General features: G+C 36.2%; 1 non-coding gene across 1 annotated transcript; it reads left to right on the forward strand.

Moving 5' to 3' along the window:
• The first annotated feature begins 18,846 nt into the window (after nucleotides 1-18,846).
• Nucleotides 18,847-18,953, forward strand: LOC121226510 (small nucleolar RNA R71). The gene has a single exon (XR_005924298.1). It is a non-coding gene; the product is annotated as a small nucleolar RNA R71 (small nucleolar RNA).
• Nucleotides 18,954-19,091: the final 138 nt, after the last annotated feature.

Here is a 19,091-nt window from a genome sequence, read left to right on the forward strand (position 1 = left end):
AAAACATGCTACAGGAGGACAGCAGCAGTAACATGAATTCAGAAAATCACCATAAATTCATGGATTTGAATTAGAGGCTGAATGAGACATGAAATTAAAGCTTAATGAGTCTAGTTTCTTATAAAAGAAACCGTGTAAACAAAGGAATTTCTGATAATGAGGAATTTGATTCGTAGTGAAGAGTGGTCAGATTAGTCAAACAGTGAAACAGGGGAAAACTTAAGAAAATCTGGTGTTGATTGGCCAACCTAAATTCTGAAATTTCATGGATGGAAGATATACGAGTCTATATTAGGAAAAATTAACGGCAAGTGATTTGGAGTTTTGTAGCTCCATTTATAAACAATTTAGTGACCATTGCTCAGGAAAACAGCTCGTAGTGAATATGTGATGTTGTTGTAAACATGGATAAAACTTGTTTTAGTTACTCATAAGCTATTGATTAAACCCATACTTGAATTCTAAATCGTGATATTGTAAGCTTATGATAATCGAATATGAAATGATAGTATGGCGTAAAATTGAATTATTCATTGAAAGTGATGGATGTAGATTCGGTCAAGCCCAAGTCTGTACATGATAGTATATGTGGTATGTGAAGTCTAATGATAAATGTGAAGTGTATATGTGAATAGGCCGAATGCAATGTGATGAAAGTGAACATGTATATGTGTGATAAGGCCGAATGGCCAATGTGATGAATGTGAATAGGTGTATGTGTGATAAGGCCGAATGGCAATGTGATGAAAGTGAACATGTATATGTGTGATAAGGCGAATGGCAATGTGATGAAGTGAACGTGTGTATGTTGATAAGACCGAATGGCCAATGTGATGAAAGTGAACATGTATATGTGTGATAAAGCGAATGGCATGTGATGAAGTGAACATGTATATGTGTGATAAGGCCGAATGGCCAATGTGATGAATGTGAACATGTGTTGTGTGATAAGGCGAGTGGCCAATGTGATGAATGTGAGCAGTATGTGAGATAAGGCCTAATGGCCGATGTGATGAATGTGAAAGTGTATAAATGTGATAAGTCCGAAGGGCATTTGTGTCAGTACTATATCCGGGTTAAAACCCGCAGGCTTATGCGAGAATATATCACTGATTAATGTTCGTAAGCTTCGTGCTCGTATTATATCGGGCTCTAAGACCGATATGGTGTGATTTGTCGGTAGACTCGATATCGTGTGAATTATGTCCGGTAAGACTTCGTATAAGAGTTGCTTAAAATATTCAATGCGAAAGGTTAAACAGGTATGTACTCCAAGTCTATATGTGAGCTTGATTGCACTAAATCATAAGGTAGTTATGTGATGCATGTGAGAGCAATCTATGAGACTACTCTTATGAGTATGTGATATCGATCAGTGTGAGAGGTGATGGAAATCATACGATATATCTATGTCACATGAGCTCACTTTTACGTGAAAGTTTATCTGCCTATTGTATATGATGAGACGTGCGTATTCGGAAAAGGGATGGTATGCCCGAAGGAAGAGTGAAATAAAAATACGAACAACTATGTTATAATTTGATTGTTATCTATTGCCACTGCTTAAAACTTACTAAGCATTGTAATGCTTACTCCGTTTACTCTGTTTCCTCTGTTTTATAGATCTCATTGCGAAGCTACAGGCTCGGGATCGTCAGCAACTAGTCACACTATCACTATCCACGGTTTGGTACTGCTATGTTTTGGATTGTCTTATGGCATGTATAAAATAGACTAGTGGCGGAAGAATATTTTGGTTAATGTATATAGCCATGCGAAAATGGCTTACATATGTTTGAGCATAATGTTATAATCATTTGGTATGGAATGGTTAATCACTATCATAATTTGTGCTATTCATGCTAAAGGGGCTAGTTGAATCATAGAAACTATTAAATAGGTAAAGTCTACCTTAAAGGCAGATGTTGGCAGCAGCAGTGATGTAGATTTGGAAAATCACTAAAAATAGTATGATTGGAATTAAATAATGAATAAATTATGTAAACGAACCTTGATGAATCTATTTTCATAGGGAAGTAACGAAACGATCATATGGACAGTATGTTAAGAGTTATTGAGGTTCTCGTGGGACAGGGCCAAACGGTTTCTGGATTCCCTGTTCCGACTTTGGAGATTTATTATAAATTAACCAGAGATAATTAGGAGTCATGCTATATATGTACAGATTCCTCTCTGAGTCTAGTTTCTATAGAAACAAACGACATCAGTATTGAAGCTCTGTGCAGGGAGATATCCAATTCGTAATGCGCAAGGGTCAGTGTAGTCGATCCCTGTAACATGGGAGAATTTGACTAATAAACTGTACTAATTGGCCCGACCAAAAATTCTAGAAAAAAATATGTAGATGGGCATATGAGTCTAGTTTCAGGGAAAAATCACGAAACTGATTTTCGAGTTGTGAAACTCAAGATATGATTTTTAAAGCGACTATTACGCAGATTGGCAGTGTCTGGAAAATTTTAAAAAAGTCTGTTAACACCTCGTGTTCGACTCCGGTGACGGTCTCGGGTTCGGGGTGTTACATTTTATTGGTATCAGAGCTACGGTTTAGTCGATTCTAGGACTAACGTAGCACGCGTGAGTCTATTTATACATGCCATAAAGTGATAAAATGATAGTGTGATGATTTTTGGCTATTAAAATGTGTTTGCTATATTGTAATGAACCTTGATCCCGATCGAGCTGTAGCAAGCTTCTGACTATGAGAATTTGCGATATAACTTCATTTAGATATGCCTAAATTATTAAGTTGATCAGGTACGTATCATGTACTCGTATTTGAATTTCGATTTGGATTGGATTATAAGGTTATAAGTGATGCAATTTTGAAGGAGTGTTATGACTATAAATGTGATTTTTGTATGTGGCTATAGAACTGGAAGTTAAATGGTCGATAAGCATGTTGTGTTTGTATTCAAGTAATGTAAATGAAATACTAATGTGTCATGATTTGTTGTTAAATGTGCATGGTTATTCGAATGATGTCCGGGCTAAGTCCCGAAGAGCATTCGTGCTAGTGATGTATCCGGGCTAAGTCCGAAGAGCATTCGTGCTAGTGATGTATCCGGGCTAAGTCCCGAAGAGCATTCGTGCTAGTGATGTATCCGGGCTAAGTCCCGAAGAGCATTCGTGCTAGTGATATATCCGGGCTAAGTCCCGAAGAGCATTCGTACTAGTGATATATCCGGGCTAAGTCCCGAAGAGCATTCGTGCTAGTGATGTATCCGGGCTAAGTCCCGAAGAGCATTCGTGCTAGTGATGTATCCGGGCTAAGTTCCGAAGAGCATTCGTGCTAGTGATGTATCGGGCTAAGTCCGAATAGTGATATATCCGGGCTAAGTCCCGAAGAGCATTCGTGCTAGTGATGTATCCGGGCTAAGTTCCGAAGAGCATTCGTGCTAGTGATATATCCGTGCTAAATCCCGAAGAGCAATCATGCTGGTGACGTGTATTCGGGCCTTCGTGCCTAGTAGGCTTCGTGCCGGTAATTTGAGCAAAGTTTAAGTGCTCACTACTATACAAATTCAAATTTAAACGAGACGATATGTTTAAAAGTGTACATACATGATGTTTATAGACTTGGTTAAGTCATATCAATGTGTATTAACGAATGAATAAGAGCACTATGTATGTGAATAATTAGAGGCACTGTGTGTGTGCGAATTTCTTTAACCGAGCACTATGAGTGCGAGATCGGTCAGTGGGCACTAAGTGTGTGAAGTGGAATTCAAGTGAGACCTCGTTTGGGACGAAGGCATTGATTTTAGATAGTGTGTAAGACCATGTCTGGGACATGGCATCGGCTCGATATGTGAGAAGATGTAAGACCATATCTAGGATATGGCATTGTAAGAGCTATATGTGCTATTGCTGAATGGACACTATTTTGTTAATCTTGTTCAAGAAATTATTTTGGTTAAGTTTCGACATTCGAAAGTTTGAAAGAATTTTTGATGAATGTTGATAATTTTGGATATACGAGTTATGCGCTAGAATAAATCACATGCCAGTGTATTTTATTAGGCTTTATGCCTATTTGACTGTATACGGGTAACGTTAACTATGAATGAATGTGCTAAATGAACTAAATGTTCAGGTACGTGGAAGTTGACTTTTCTTTTGGAAATGAGTTAAGTCGAACATTGAGTATATGTGTACTTTCGGTTGGGTTACAGCTTATACGTGGATGAAATTGTGGGTTACAAATATGTGGGTTGATGATGTGAATTATACATGTTAATATGTGCTTAATGTGTGTTTGAAATGCATATATGAATTAAATTAAGTGATTATTGCTTATGAAATCAAGAAAATGAGATATTTGTGCATACTTGTAGAAGTGTTTATGTATTTGTTTTAAGATAAGAAAATGACTTTATAGACCGATGTGAAATCAATAATGAATTACAATTGCTATCAATGAGCTAATGTCTTTGTGGATATAATTCAAGAAGAAGACGTTATCCTAAACTATGCATCGGTAGAAATTTTCGGGGACGAAAATTTCTTAAGGGGGGGAGAGTTGTGACACCCCTAATTTGACCCTAGTCGAAAAGTGGTTTCGGGACCACAAAATCAAGTCATAAAAATAATTAGCCGTCATATTTTATGACTATTATATGTGAATATGAATGTGTGAAAGTTTTAAGCTTTGATTTAGTAAATTGCATGTGAATTTAGTCGATGGGACTTATGTGTGACACTTTTAAAATGTGATAGTTAATCTATAAGGCTCAATTAGTGCATGTCATATGAATAAAGGGTTTGCATGTCAAATATCCCTTATGAATGAGTAGTGGCCGGCCATGGATGGGTCATTGAGGATAATATGAATTCTTTTATTAGCACTATGAGTTTAGAAAATAAAAGAATGAATTAAGAATGATAAAACATGAGGTGAGTGGGAGGAGAAACCAAAGTTGTCTCCCCTTACTCCCCATTGCCGTGACTTGTGAAAGGGGAGGAAAAACAAAATCCTTTCTTTGTTGTTCATCATGGCCGAATAGAAGAAACAAAGGAGGGGAAGAATTTTTGGTCACTTGAGTCATTAAAAAGGTTAGTATATTATGTCAAATTGTGAAATTTGATCTTGTTTTAGGTAAATAATCATGACTCTTACTTAGCCCATGCTAAAAATTTGTAATTTTGATGGATGATTGGAGCATTCGGCTAGGGTATAAAGGAAAGAACACCAAAGGCACTCGGTCATTTGGTGTTGGGAATTAAGGTGAGATTTCATGTATTTTATTTTTAATATTTGCGAAATGTTGTTAGTTTTGAAGCTCACAACATGACCCATATGTTAATTTTTGTGAATTTATTTCATAAAGCATTCGGTCATGGCTTCAAGGATTAGATTGTGGATGTTTTGATGATAAGTGTTTATGGATGAGGATAGACTAATTAAATTTGCTATGAGGGGCAAGTTTGAGTAAAATATCATTCGGTTATTAAAGTGAAGTATGAAACTTGTGCTTAATTGTGGAATGCTATAATTAAATTGCTAATATATGTTTATATACTTGCCGAATTTGAATTAAGGTGAAAGACGAGGTAAAGAATGAGTTTGAGTTGAAAATTTATAATTGTAATTAAATTGATAGCATATATTTATATATTAGCCAAATATGTGCTAAAATGAGAAATGAAATGAAGGATTAAGTTTGAATATTATTTGAGTGGTCTCAAGTATTGAAGCAAGCCCATGGCAAAATCTAGTTAATGGAAAAAGATGACATTCGGCCAAGGAAGTTTTGTGATAGTATTTTTTTGGCTAAGGATGCTTTGTATGTTATGCATGATGTGTTTAATGTCTTGATGAACAAGTAGTCATTAAATGAGGCTAAGCTTGTGAAATTATGAGTTTGGATGAATATATATATATGCATTCGACAATGTGTAAAATATTGATTGTTTTAAATGGTTCGTAGTTAAGTGGAAATGGAAGCTTGATAATAAAAAAAAAAATCTGTTAAGGATGAGTAAGAGGTATGTGCATTCGGCCATTAAACATGTGCTTAATTGTTGATGAATGGTTGTAAAGAAAATACATATAGGTCAAATATAGCCTTGGATAAGAAGATTTTTATGTATTGAATTTGTAACATGGTTATGCCGATTGTGAACATGTGATAAAGAATTATTCAAATGGTTGTTTAAATAATATTCGGTTTATTAGTATATGCATAATTAGTTAAAGTGTAAACTTTGCATGTGTATTAAAGGTTTTTATGTGATATTCAGCCTTGGGAAATCTAAGCTTATAAAGGTTTGAATGTTAATTGGGTTGTCTCTTTAATGGCCGAATGTGCTAAAAGCTAATGCATGATTTAGTTTAATCGATGTAATGATACAAATTATAATATAATCGAATGTGGTTTTACACAATAGTGATGTGATAAGTTTAAATTTGGTTCATTAGCTCAAGAACTCAAGGAAACAAAGTCGGATCGTGGAAAAAGGGAAATTGGTCGAATAGTCGGAATTGACGTACATTAGCAATCGAGGTAAGTTTTAAGTATTAATGCCTATAATGTGATTGAGTATGATATGTTAAGCACATATTAAAAGAATCATAACTCTATTGTAAATCTTTATGCATATAGCCTAATGGTTATTATGAAGTATAGGTAAGTTATTGATATGATATGTTGCCAAATGGATATGATATTATGAAGTGCTGAAAGGATATGTTAGAAGAGTAAAATTGTGATAAACCTGCTCAGGACAGCAGCAGTAACATGAATTCAGAAAATCACCATAAATTCATGGATTTGAATTAGAGGCTGAATGAGACATGAAATTAAAGCTTAATGAGTCTAGTTTCTTATAAAAGAAACCGTGTAAACAAAGGAATTTCTGATAATGAGGAATTTGATTCGTAGTGAAGAGTGGTCAGATTAGTCAAACAGTGAAACAGGGGAAAACTTAAGAAAAATCTGGTGTTGATTGGCCCAACCTAAAATTCTGGAAATTTCATGGATGGAAGATATACGAGTCTATATTCAGGAAAAATTAACGGCAAGTGATTTGGAGTTTTGTAGCTCCATTTATAAACAATTTAGTGACCATTGCTCAGGAAAAACAGCTCGTAGTGAATATGTGATGTTGTTGTAAACATGGATAAAACTTGTTTTAGTTACTCATAAGCTATTGATTAAACCCATACTTGAATTCTAAATCGTGATATTGTAAGCTTATGATAATTCGAATATGAAATGATAGTATGGCGTAAAATTGAATTATTCATTGGAAAGTGATGGATGTAGATTCGGTCAAGCCCAAGTCTGTACATGATAGTATATGTGGTATGTGAAGTCTAATTGAATAAATGTGAAAGTGTATATGTGTGAATAGGGCCGAATGGCCAATGTGATGAAAGTGAACATGTATATGTGTGATAAGGCCGAATGGCCAATGTGATGAATGTGAATAGGTGTATGTGTGATAAGGCCGAATGGCCAATGTGATGAAAGTGAACATGTATATGTGTGATAAGGCCGAATGGCCAATGTGATGAAAGTGAACGTGTGTATGTGTGATAAGACCGAATGGCCAATGTGATGAAAGTGAACATGTATATGTGTGATAAAGCCGAATGGCCAATGTGATGAAAGTGAACATGTATATGTGTGATAAGGCCGAATGGCCAATGTGATGAATGTGAACATGTGTATGTGTGATAAGGCCGAGTGGCCAATGTGATGAATGTGAGCAGTATGTGAGATAAGGCCTAATGGCCGATGTGATGAATGTGAAAGTGTATAAATGTGATAAGTCCCGAAGGGCATTTGTGTCAGTACTATATCCGGGTTAAAACCCCGCAGGCTTTATGCGAGAATATTATCACTGATTAATGTTCGTAAGCTTCGTGCTCGTATTATATCCGGGCTCTAAAGACCCGATGACTGCGTGTGGGAATTTTGTCCGGGTAAGACTCGATAACTTCGTGTGGAGATTATGTCCGGGTAAGACTTCGTAATAAGAGTTGCTTATAAATATATTCAATGCGAAAGGTTAAACAGGTATGTACTCCAAGTCTATATGTGAGCTTGATTGCACTAAATCATAAGGTAGTTATGTGATGCATGTGAGAGCAATCTATGAGACTACTCTTATGAGTATGTGATATCGGATCAGTGTGAGAGGTGATGGGAAATCATACGATATATCTATGTCACATGAGCTCACTTTTACGTGAAAGTTTATCTGCCTATTGTATATGATGAGACGTGCGTATTCGGAAAAGGGATGGTATGCCCGAAGGAAGAGTGAAATAAAAATACGAACAACTATGTTATAATTTGATTGTTATCTATTGCCACTGCTTAAAACTTACTAAGCATTGTAATGCTTACTCCGTTTACTCTGTTTCCTCTGTTTTATAGATCTCATTGCGAAGCTACAGGCTCGGGATCGTCAGCAACTAGTCACACTATCACTATCCACGGTTTGGTACTGCTATGTTTTGGATTGTCTTATGGCATGTATAAAATAGACTAGTGGCGGAAGAATATTTTGGTTAATGTATATAGCCATGCGAAAATGGCTTACATATGTTTGAGCATAATGTTATAATCATTTGGTATGGAATGGTTAATCACTATCATAATTTGTGCTATTCATGCTAAAGGGGCTAGTTGAATCATAGAAACTATTAAATAGGTAAAGTCTACCTTAAAGGCAGATGTTGGCAGCAGCAGTGATGTAGATTTGGAAAATCACTAAAAATAGTATGATTGGAATTAAATAATGAATAAATTATGTAAACGAACCTTGATGAATCTATTTTCATAGGGAAGTAACGAAACGATCATATGGACAGTATGTTAAGAGTTATTGAGGTTCTCGTGGGACAGGGCCAGAACGGTTTCTGGATTCCCTGTTCCGACTTTGGAGATTTATTATAAATTAACCAGAGATAATTAGGAGTCATGCTATATATGTACAGATTCCTCTCTGAGTCTAGTTTCTATAGAAACAAACGACATCAGTATTGAAGCTCTGTGCAGGGAGATATCCAATTCGTAATGCGCAAGGGTCAGTGTAGTCGATCCCTGTAACATGGGAGACTTTGACTAATAAACTGTACTAATTGGCCCGACCAAAAATTCTAGAAAAAAATATGTAGATGGGCATATGAGTCTAGTTTCAGGGAAAAATCACGAAACTGATTTTCGAGTTGTGAAACTCAAGATATGATTTTTAAAGCGACTATTACGCAGATTGGCAGTGTCTGGAAAATTTTAAAAAAAGTCTGTTAACACCTCGTGTTCGACTCCGGTGACGGTCTCGGGTTCGGGGTGTTACATTTTATTGGTATCAGAGCTACGGTTTAGTCGATTCTAGGACTAACGTAGCACGCGTGAGTCTATTTATACATGCCATAAAGTGATAAAATGATAGTGTGATGATTTTTGGCTATTAAAATGTGTTTGCTGTATTGTAATGAACCTTGATCCCGATCGAGCTGTAGCAAGCTTCTGACTATGAGAATTTGCGATATAACTTCATTTAGATATGCCTAAATTATTAAGTTGATCAGGTACGTATCATGTACTCGTATTTGAATTTCGATTTGGATTGGATTATAAGGTTATAAGTGATGCAATTTTGAAGGAGTGTTATGACTATAAATGTGATTTTTGTATGTGGCTATAGAACTGGAAGTTAAATGGTCGATAAGCATGTTGTGTTTGTATTCAAGTAATGTAAATGAAATACTAATGTGTCATGATTTGTTGTTAAATGTGCATGGTTATTCGAATGATGTCCGGGCTAAGTCCCGAAGAGCATTCGTGCTAGTGATTATCCGGGCTAAGTCCGAGGCATGTGCAGTGTATCCGGGCTAAGTCCCGAAGAGCATTCGTGCTAGTGATGTATCCGGGCTAAGTCCGAAGAGCATTCGTGCTAGTGATGTATCCGGGCTAAGTCCCGAAGAGCATTCGTGCTAGTGATATATCCGGGCTAAGTCCCGAAGAGCATTCGTGCTAGTGATGTATCCGGGCTAAGTCCCGAAGAGCATTCGTGCTAGTGATGTATCCGGGCTAAGTCCGAAGAGCATTCGTGCTAGTGATGTATCCGGGCTAAGTCCGAATAGTGATTATCCGGGCTAAGTCCCGAAGAGCATTCGTGCTAGTGATGTATCCGGGCTAAGTTCCGAAGAGCATTCGTGCTAGTGATATATCCGTGCTAAATCCCGAAGAGCAATCATGCTGGTGACGTGTATTCGGGCCTTCGTGCCTAGTAGGCTTCGTGCCGGTAATTTGAGCAAAGTTTAAGTGCTCACTACTATACAAATTCAAATTTAAACGAGACGATATGTTTAAAAGTGTACATACATGATGTTTATAGACTTGGTTAAGTCATATCAATGTGTATTAACGAATGAATAAGAGCGCTATGTATGTGAATAATTAGAGGCACTGTGTGTGTGCGAATTTCTTTAACCGAGCACTATGAGTGCGAGATCGGTCAGTGGGCACTAAGTGTGTGAAGTGGAATTCAAGTAAGACCTCGTTTGGGACGAAGGCATTGATTTTAGATAGTGTGTAAGACCATGTCTGGGACATGGCATCGGCTCGATATGTGAGAAGATGTAAGACCATATCTAGGATATGGCATTGTAAGAGCTATATGTGCTATTGCTGAATGGACACTATTTTGTTAATCTTGTTCAAGAAATTATTTTGGTTAAGTTTCGACATTCGAAAGTTTGAAAGAATTTTTGATGAATGTTGATAATTTTGGATATACGAGTTATGCGCTAGAATAAATCACATGCCAGTGTATTTTATTAGGCTTTATGCCTATTTGACTGTATACGGGTAACGTTAACTATGAATGAATGTGCTAAATGAACTAAATGTTCAGGTACGTGGAAGTTGACTTTTCTTTTGGAAATGAGTTAAGTCGAACATTGAGTATATGTGTACTTTCGGTTGGGTTACAGCTTATACGTGGATGAAATTGTGGGTTACAAATATGTGGGTTGATGATGTGAATTATACATGTTAATATGTGCTTAATGTGTGTTTGAAATGCATATATGAATTAAATTAAGTGATTATTGCTTATGAAATCAAGAAAATGAGATATTTGTGCATACTTGTAGAAGTGTTTATGTATTTGTTTTAAGATAAGAAAATGACTTTATAGACCGATGTGAAATCAATAATGAATTACAATTGCTATCAATGAGCTAATGTCTTTGTGGATATAATTCAAGAAGAAGACGTTATCCTAAACTATGCATCGGTAGAAATTTTCGGGGACGAAAATTTCTTAAGGGGGGGAGAGTTGTGACACCCCTAATTTGACCCTAGTCGAAAAGTGGTTTCGGGACCACAAAATCAAGTCATAAAAATAATTAGCCGTCATATTTTATGACTATTATATGTGAATATGAATGTGTGAAAGTTTTAAGCTTTGATTTAGTAAATTGCATGTGAATTTAGTCGATGGGACTTATGTGTGACACTTTTAAAATGTGATAGTTAATCTATAAGGCTCAATTAGTGCATGTCATATGAATAAAGGGTTTGCATGTCAAATATCCCTTATGAATGAGTAGTGGCCGGCCATGGATGGGTCATTGAGGATAATATGAATTCTTTTATTAGCACTATGAGTTTAGAAAATAAAAGAATGAATTAAGAATGATAAAACATGAGGTGAGTGGGAGGAGAAACCAAAGTTGTCTCCCCTTACTCCCCATTGCCGTGACTTGTGAAAGGGGAGGAAAAACAAAATCCTTTCTTTGTTGTTCATCATGGCCGAATAGAAGAAACAAAGGAGGGGAAGAATTTTTGGTCACTTGAGTCATTAAAAAGGTTAGTATATTATGTCAAATTGTGAAATTTGATCTTGTTTTAGGTAAATAATCATGACTCTTACTTAGCCCATGCTAAAAATTTGTAATTTTGATGGATGATTGGAGCATTCGGCTAGGGTATAAAGGAAAGAACACCAAAGGCACTCGGTCATTTGGTGTTGGGAATTAAGGTGAGATTTCATGTATTTTATTTTTAATATTTGCGAAATGTTGTTAGTTTTGAAGCTCACAACATGACCCATATGTTAATTTTTGTGAATTTATTTCATAAAGCATTCGGTCATGGCTTCAAGGATTAGATTGTGGATGTTTTGATGATAAGTGTTTATGGATGAGGATAGACTAATTAAATTTGCTATGAGGGGCAAGTTTGAGTAAAATATCATTCGGTTATTAAAGTGAAGTATGAAACTTGTGCTTAATTGTGGAATGCTATAATTAAATTGCTAATATATGTTTATATACTTGCCGAATTTGAATTAAGGTGAAAGACGAGGTAAAGAATGAGTTTGAGTTGAAAATTTATAATTGTAATTAAATTGATAGCATATATTTATATATTAGCCAAATATGTGCTAAAATGAGAAATGAAATGAAGGATTAAGTTTGAATATTATTTGAGTGGTCTCAAGTATTGAAGCAAGCCCATGGCAAAATCTAGTTAATGGAAAAAGATGACATTCGGCCAAGGAAGTTTTGTGATAGTATTTTTTGGCTAAGGATGCTTTGTATGTTATGCATGATGTGTTTAATGTCTTGATGAACAAGTAGTCATTAAATGAGGCTAAGCTTGTGAAATTATGAGTTTGGATGAATATATATATATGCATTCGACAATGTGTAAAATATTGATTGTTTTAAATGGTTCGTAGTTAAGTGGAAATGGAAGCTTGATAATAAAAAAAAAATCTGTTAAGGATGAGTAAGAGGTATGTGCATTCGGCCATTAAACATGTGCTTAATTGTTGATGAATGGTTGTAAAGAAAATACATATAGGTCAAATATAGCCTTGGATAAGAAGATTTTTATGTATTGAATTTGTAACATGGTTATGCCGATTGTGAACATGTGATAAAGAATTATTCAAATGGTTGTTTAAATAATATTCGGTTTATTAGTATATGCATAATTAGTTAAAGTGTAAACTTTGCATGTGTATTAAAGGTTTTTATGTGATATTCAGCCTTGGGAAATCTAAGCTTATAAAGGTTTGAATGTTAATTGGGTTGTCTCTTTAATGGCCGAATGTGCTAAAAGCTAATGCATGATTTAGTTTAATCGATGTAATGATACAAATTATAATATAATCGAATGTGGTTTTACACAATAGTGATGTGATAAGTTTAAATTTGGTTCATTAGCTCAAGAACTCAAGGAAACAAAGTCGGATCGTGGAAAAAGGGAAATTGGTCGAATAGTCGGAATTGACGTACATTAGCAATCGAGGTAAGTTTTAAGTATTAATGCCTATAATGTGATTGAGTATGATATGTTAAGCACATATTAAAAGAATCATAACTCTATTGTAAATCTTTATGCATATAGCCTAATGGTTATTATGAAGTATAGGTAAGTTATTGATATGATATGTTGCCAAATGGATATGATATTATGAAGTGCTGAAAGGATATGTTAGAAGAGTAAAATTGTGATAAACCTGCTCAGGACAGCAGCAGTAACATGAATTCAGAAAATCACCATAAATTCATGGATTTGAATTAGAGGCTGAATGAGACATGAAATTAAAGCTTAATGAGTCTAGTTTCTTATAAAAGAAACCGTGTAAACAAAGGAATTTCTGATAATGAGGAATTTGATTCGTAGTGAAGAGTGGTCAGATTAGTCAAACAGTGAAACAGGGGAAAACTTAAGAAAAATCTGGTGTTGATTGGCCCAACCTAAAATTCTGGAAATTTCATGGATGGAAGATATACGAGTCTATATTCAGGAAAAATTAACGGCAAGTGATTTGGAGTTTTGTAGCTCCATTTATAAACAATTTAGTGACCATTGCTCAGGAAAAACAGCTCGTAGTGAATATGTGATGTTGTTGTAAACATGGATAAAACTTGTTTTAGTTACTCATAAGCTATTGATTAAACCCATACTTGAATTCTAAATCGTGATATTGTAAGCTTATGATAATTCGAATATGAAATGATAGTATGGCGTAAAATTGAATTATTCATTGGAAAGTGATGGATGTAGATTCGGTCAAGCCCAAGTCTGTACATGATAGTATATGTGGTATGTGAAGTCTAATTGAATAAATGTGAAAGTGTATATGTGTGAATAGGGCCGAATGGCCAATGTGATGAAAGTGAACATGTATATGTGTGATAAGGCCGAATGGCCAATGTGATGAATGTGAATAGGTGTATGTGTGATAAGGCCGAATGGCCAATGTGATGAAAGTGAACATGTATATGTGTGATAAGGCCGAATGGCCAATGTGATGAAAGTGAACGTGTGTATGTGTGATAAGACCGAATGGCCAATGTGATGAAAGTGAACATGTATATGTGTGATAAAGCCGAATGGCCAATGTGATGAAAGTGAACATGTATATGTGTGATAAGGCCGAATGGCCAATGTGATGAATGTGAACATGTGTATGTGTGATAAGGCCGAGTGGCCAATGTGATGAATGTGAGCATGTGTATGTGAGATAAGGCCTAATGGCCGATGTGATGAATGTGAAAGTGTATAAATGTGATAAGTCCCGAAGGGCATTTGTGTCAGTACTATATCCGGGTTAAAACCCCGCAGGCTTTATGCGAGAATATTATCACTGATTAATGTTCGTAAGCTTCGTGCTCGTATTATATCCGGGCTCTAAAGACCCGATGACTGCGTGTGGGAATTTTGTCCGGGTAAGACTCGATAACTTCGTGTGGAGATTATGTCCGGGTAAGACTTCGTAATAAGAGTTGCTTATAAATATATTCAATGCGAAAGGTTAAACAGGTATGTACTCCAAGTCTATATGTGAGCTTGATTGCACTAAATCATAAGGTAGTTATGTGATGCATGTGAGAGCAATCTATGAGACTACTCTTATGAGTATGTGATATCGGATCAGTGTGAGAGGTGATGGGAAATCATACGATATATCTATGTCACATGAGCTCACTTTTACGTGAAAGTTTATCTGCCTATTGTATATGATGAGACGTGCGTATTCGGAAAAGGGATGGTATGCCCGAAGGAAGAGTGAAATAAAAATACGAACAACTATGTTATAATTTGATTGTTATCTATTGCCACTGCTTAAAACTTACTAAGCATTGTAATGCTTACTCCGTTTACTCTGTTTCCTCTGTTTTATAGATCTCATTGCGAAGCTACAGGCTCGGGATCGTCAGCAACTAGTCACACTATCACTATCCACGGTTTGGTACTGCTATGTTTTGGATTGTCTTATGGCATGTATAAAATAGACTAGTGGCGGAAGAATATTTTGGTTAATGTATATAGCCATGCGAAAATGGCTTACATATGTTTGAGCATAATGTTATAATCATTTGGTATGGAATGGTTAATCACTATCATAATTTGTGCTATTCATGCTAAAGGGGCTAGTTGAATCATAGAAACTATTAAATAGGTAAAGTCTACCTTAAAGGCAGATGTTGGCAGCAGCAGTGATGTAGATTTGGAAAATCACTAAAAATAGTATGATTGGAATTAAATAATGAATAAATTATGTAAACGAACCTTGATGAATCTATTTTCATAGGGAAGTAACGAAACGATCATATGGACGGTATGTTAAGAGTTATTGAGGTTCTCGTGGGACAGGGCCAGAACGGTTTCTAGATTCCCTGTTCCGACTTTGGAGATTTATTATAAATTAACCAGAGATAATTAGGAGTCATGCTATATATGTACAGATTCCTCTCTGAGTCTAGTTTCTATAGAAACAAACGACATCAGTATTGAAGCTCTGTGCAGGGAGATATCCAATTTGTAATGCGCAAGGGTCAGTGTAGTCGATCCCTGTAACATGGGAGACTTTGACTAATAAACTGTACTAATTGGCCCGACCAAAAATTCTAGAAAAAAAATATGTAGATGGGCATATGATTCTAGTTTCAGGGAAAAATCACGAAACTGATTTTCGAGTTGTGAAACTCAAGATATGATTTTTTTAAAGCGACTATTACGCAGATTGGCAGTGTCTGGAAAATTTTTAAAAAAGTCTGTTAACACCTCGTGTTCGACTCCGGTGACGGTCTCGGGTTCGGGGTGTTACACAAAGACTAACCGATATGGAGTCATTCCTAATGGAGTCTTAAATGCTGTTCAATAGACCCATAATGCATCATCGAGCCTTCGAGACCAATCTTTTTTGCTAGGGCGTACTACCTTTTCAAGGATACCTTTGATTTCAGGGTTCACTCTTTCAACTTGCCCACTGGACTAGGGGTGATAGACAATAGCAATCTTGTGCTTCAAATCATATTTATCAAGCAACCACTTAAGCCATTTGTTTACAAAGTGAGAACCTTCATCACTAATAATAGCTCTTGGTGTCCCAAATCGTGTAAACACATGCTTATGTAGGAATGACATGACTACCTTAGGATCTAACATCTAATCTAGAAAATGGTCCTTCTGAGTGGCTTTGTTCAACTTTCTGTAATCAATACAGATTCTCCAACCGGTAACAGTTCTCGTTGGAATTAACTCATTACGCTCATTTTCAACAATCGTGATTCCACCTTTCTTCGGCACACACTGCACCAGACTTACCCACGAACTATTTGAAATAGGATAGATGATTCTCGCATCTAACCATTTGATCACTTCTTTTCTCACAAATTCTTGCATAATAGGATTGAGCCTCATTTTCCCATCAATTTGAGCTCTTTCACCTTCCTCTAAAATAATTTTGTGCATGCAAAAAGAAAGGCTTATACCTCGGATATCAACTATGGTCTAATCAATTGCTTTCTTAAATTTCTTTAGAACAACAATTAGTTGCTCCTCTTGATCTTTCGTTAGTTCTTCTAAAATAATCATAGGCAAAGTAAAACAGTCACCTAAATAAACATATTTCAAATGGGAAGGAAGTACCTTTAGTTCGAGTGTAGGTGGTTCTTCGATTGACAACTTGGGTTGCACAATTTCTCTGACTTCTAACTCCAACGGTTCAACCCGTGTGGATTGAATAAAATTTCTCGGATTGGCTTCCATCAAATCCATATTTTCTTCACCTTCTTCATTCTCCAAAGGGTCAAACTCTAAGGCTTTCTCCAATAGATCTTCCTCAAAATTTCTTTCCATAGAAACCAAGGTTTCTATCTCTTCCATAACTTAACACTCCTCTGTTGGGTCGGGAAATTTCATCGCTTTAAGAATGTTAAAAGTTACCCGGTCGTCTCGAACTTGCATGGTGAGTTTTCCTTTCTGCACATCAATAAACTTTCTCCCCGTGGCTAGGAAAGGTTTCCCAAGGATAATTGGCACTTCCTTATCTTCTTCAAAATCTAAAATAATAAAATCAGCAGGAAAAATAAATTTATCGACTCTTGCCAAAACATCCTCAATCTTTCCTTCGGGATATGCTAACGATCGATCCGCTAGCTGAAGCATCATAGTTGTAGGTCTTACTTCACCTATCCCTAACATATTGAAAATAGACTTAGGCATCAAGTTGATACTCGCTCCTAAGTCACACAAAGATTTACCACTGTAAGATTCACCAATGTTACAGGGTATAGTAAAGCTTCATGGGTCTTTCAATTTCGATGGCAATTTGTTCTGTAAGAACGCACTGCACTCCTTTGTCAAGGCAACAGTCTCATATTCACTCAGTTGTTTCTTCTTGGACAGTATATCCTTCATAAACTTCACATAATTCGAGATTCGTTCTAAAGCCTCCACCAATGGAATATTGATGTGTAACTGCTTCAGAACATCCAAAAACTTCTTGAATTGCACCTCATGTTTCTACTTGTGTTGCTGCAATCTTTGCGGATATGGAGTTGATGGAACTTTCGGCTGAATCGGACAACTTTTTTGAGTAGGTAAATCTGCATCTAAAGAAGATGTTAAAATATCTGAATTCACTAATTCAGGGTTTACCTTGTCAAACTTTGTAGATTCTGATTCCTATGGTGTAGGAACTTCAACATCTGGTTGACTTTCCTCCTTTTCAATATGCTCATCTTCGACATCAATAATCGGGGTTCCAGAGTCTTACCACTTCGCAATGCCACTACCTTGATTTTTCTTTACCTAAATTCTTTGGATTCTCAGTATTTCTCGGCAAGGTTCCCTGCAGTCTATTACGAAGCTCCGTAGACAACTGACCCATTTGGTTTTCCAAATTTTTCTGTTTTGCTGCTTGGCTTTGGATCAAAGCTTCATTCTTTGTCATGTACGCTTTCAACAAGTTCTCCAAATTATTTGATGCCTCAGCTTGAGGTGGTTTTGGAGCTTGCTGATTAAACCCTTGAGATTGGTTGGGTCTTTGCTGCAATAAGTTGTTCGGTCCATTTCCTTTGTTGCTCCAAGAAAAGTTAGGATGATTACACCATGAAGGATTGTAGAATTCAGACTGGGGTCCTTGTCTACTCCTATTTTGATATTGGTTCCCCACATAGTACACTGACTCGGTGGCTGAGCTGATAAAGAATGACCTTCCTTATAGTATACGCAAGAAACTACTTCAAACGGACTTGGTGGCTGAGCTATAAAATTATTAGTACTATTACCGGTTAACTGTTTTAACTTAGAGGAAATAGATGATACCTGAGCTGATAACGAAGTGAGAGAGTCAACTTTATGAACTCCGACTACACGGCTTCCTAAAGTTGTTCGACTTATTGGTCATTGATAGCTATTACTCGCAATCCTCTCGATGATCTCATAAGCCTCATTATAAGACTTAGACAAAATTGCACCATTCGCGGAAGCATCTACCATCAATCTTGTATGTGCATTGAGACCATTATAGAATGTCTTAAACTGGATACAATGAGGAATCCCATGATGAGGACACTTACGAAGTAACTCCTTGAATCGCTCCCAAGCCTCATAAAAAGACTCGTCATCCAATTGTTGAAAAATTGTGATCTCGTTGCTTAACTTAGCATTTTTGCTAGGTAGGAAATACTTAACCAAAAATATCTCTGCTAATTCTTGCCATGTAGATATGGAACTTGGTGGTAATGAACTGAGCCATGGTAGTGCTCAATCTCGCAACGAGTATGAAAACAACTTCAACCT

The sequence above is a fragment of the Gossypium hirsutum genome, unplaced genomic scaffold (assembly GCF_007990345.1).
Source record: "Gossypium hirsutum isolate 1008001.06 unplaced genomic scaffold, Gossypium_hirsutum_v2.1 scaffold_228, whole genome shotgun sequence".
NCBI lineage: Eukaryota > Viridiplantae > Streptophyta > Magnoliopsida > Malvales > Malvaceae > Gossypium > Gossypium hirsutum.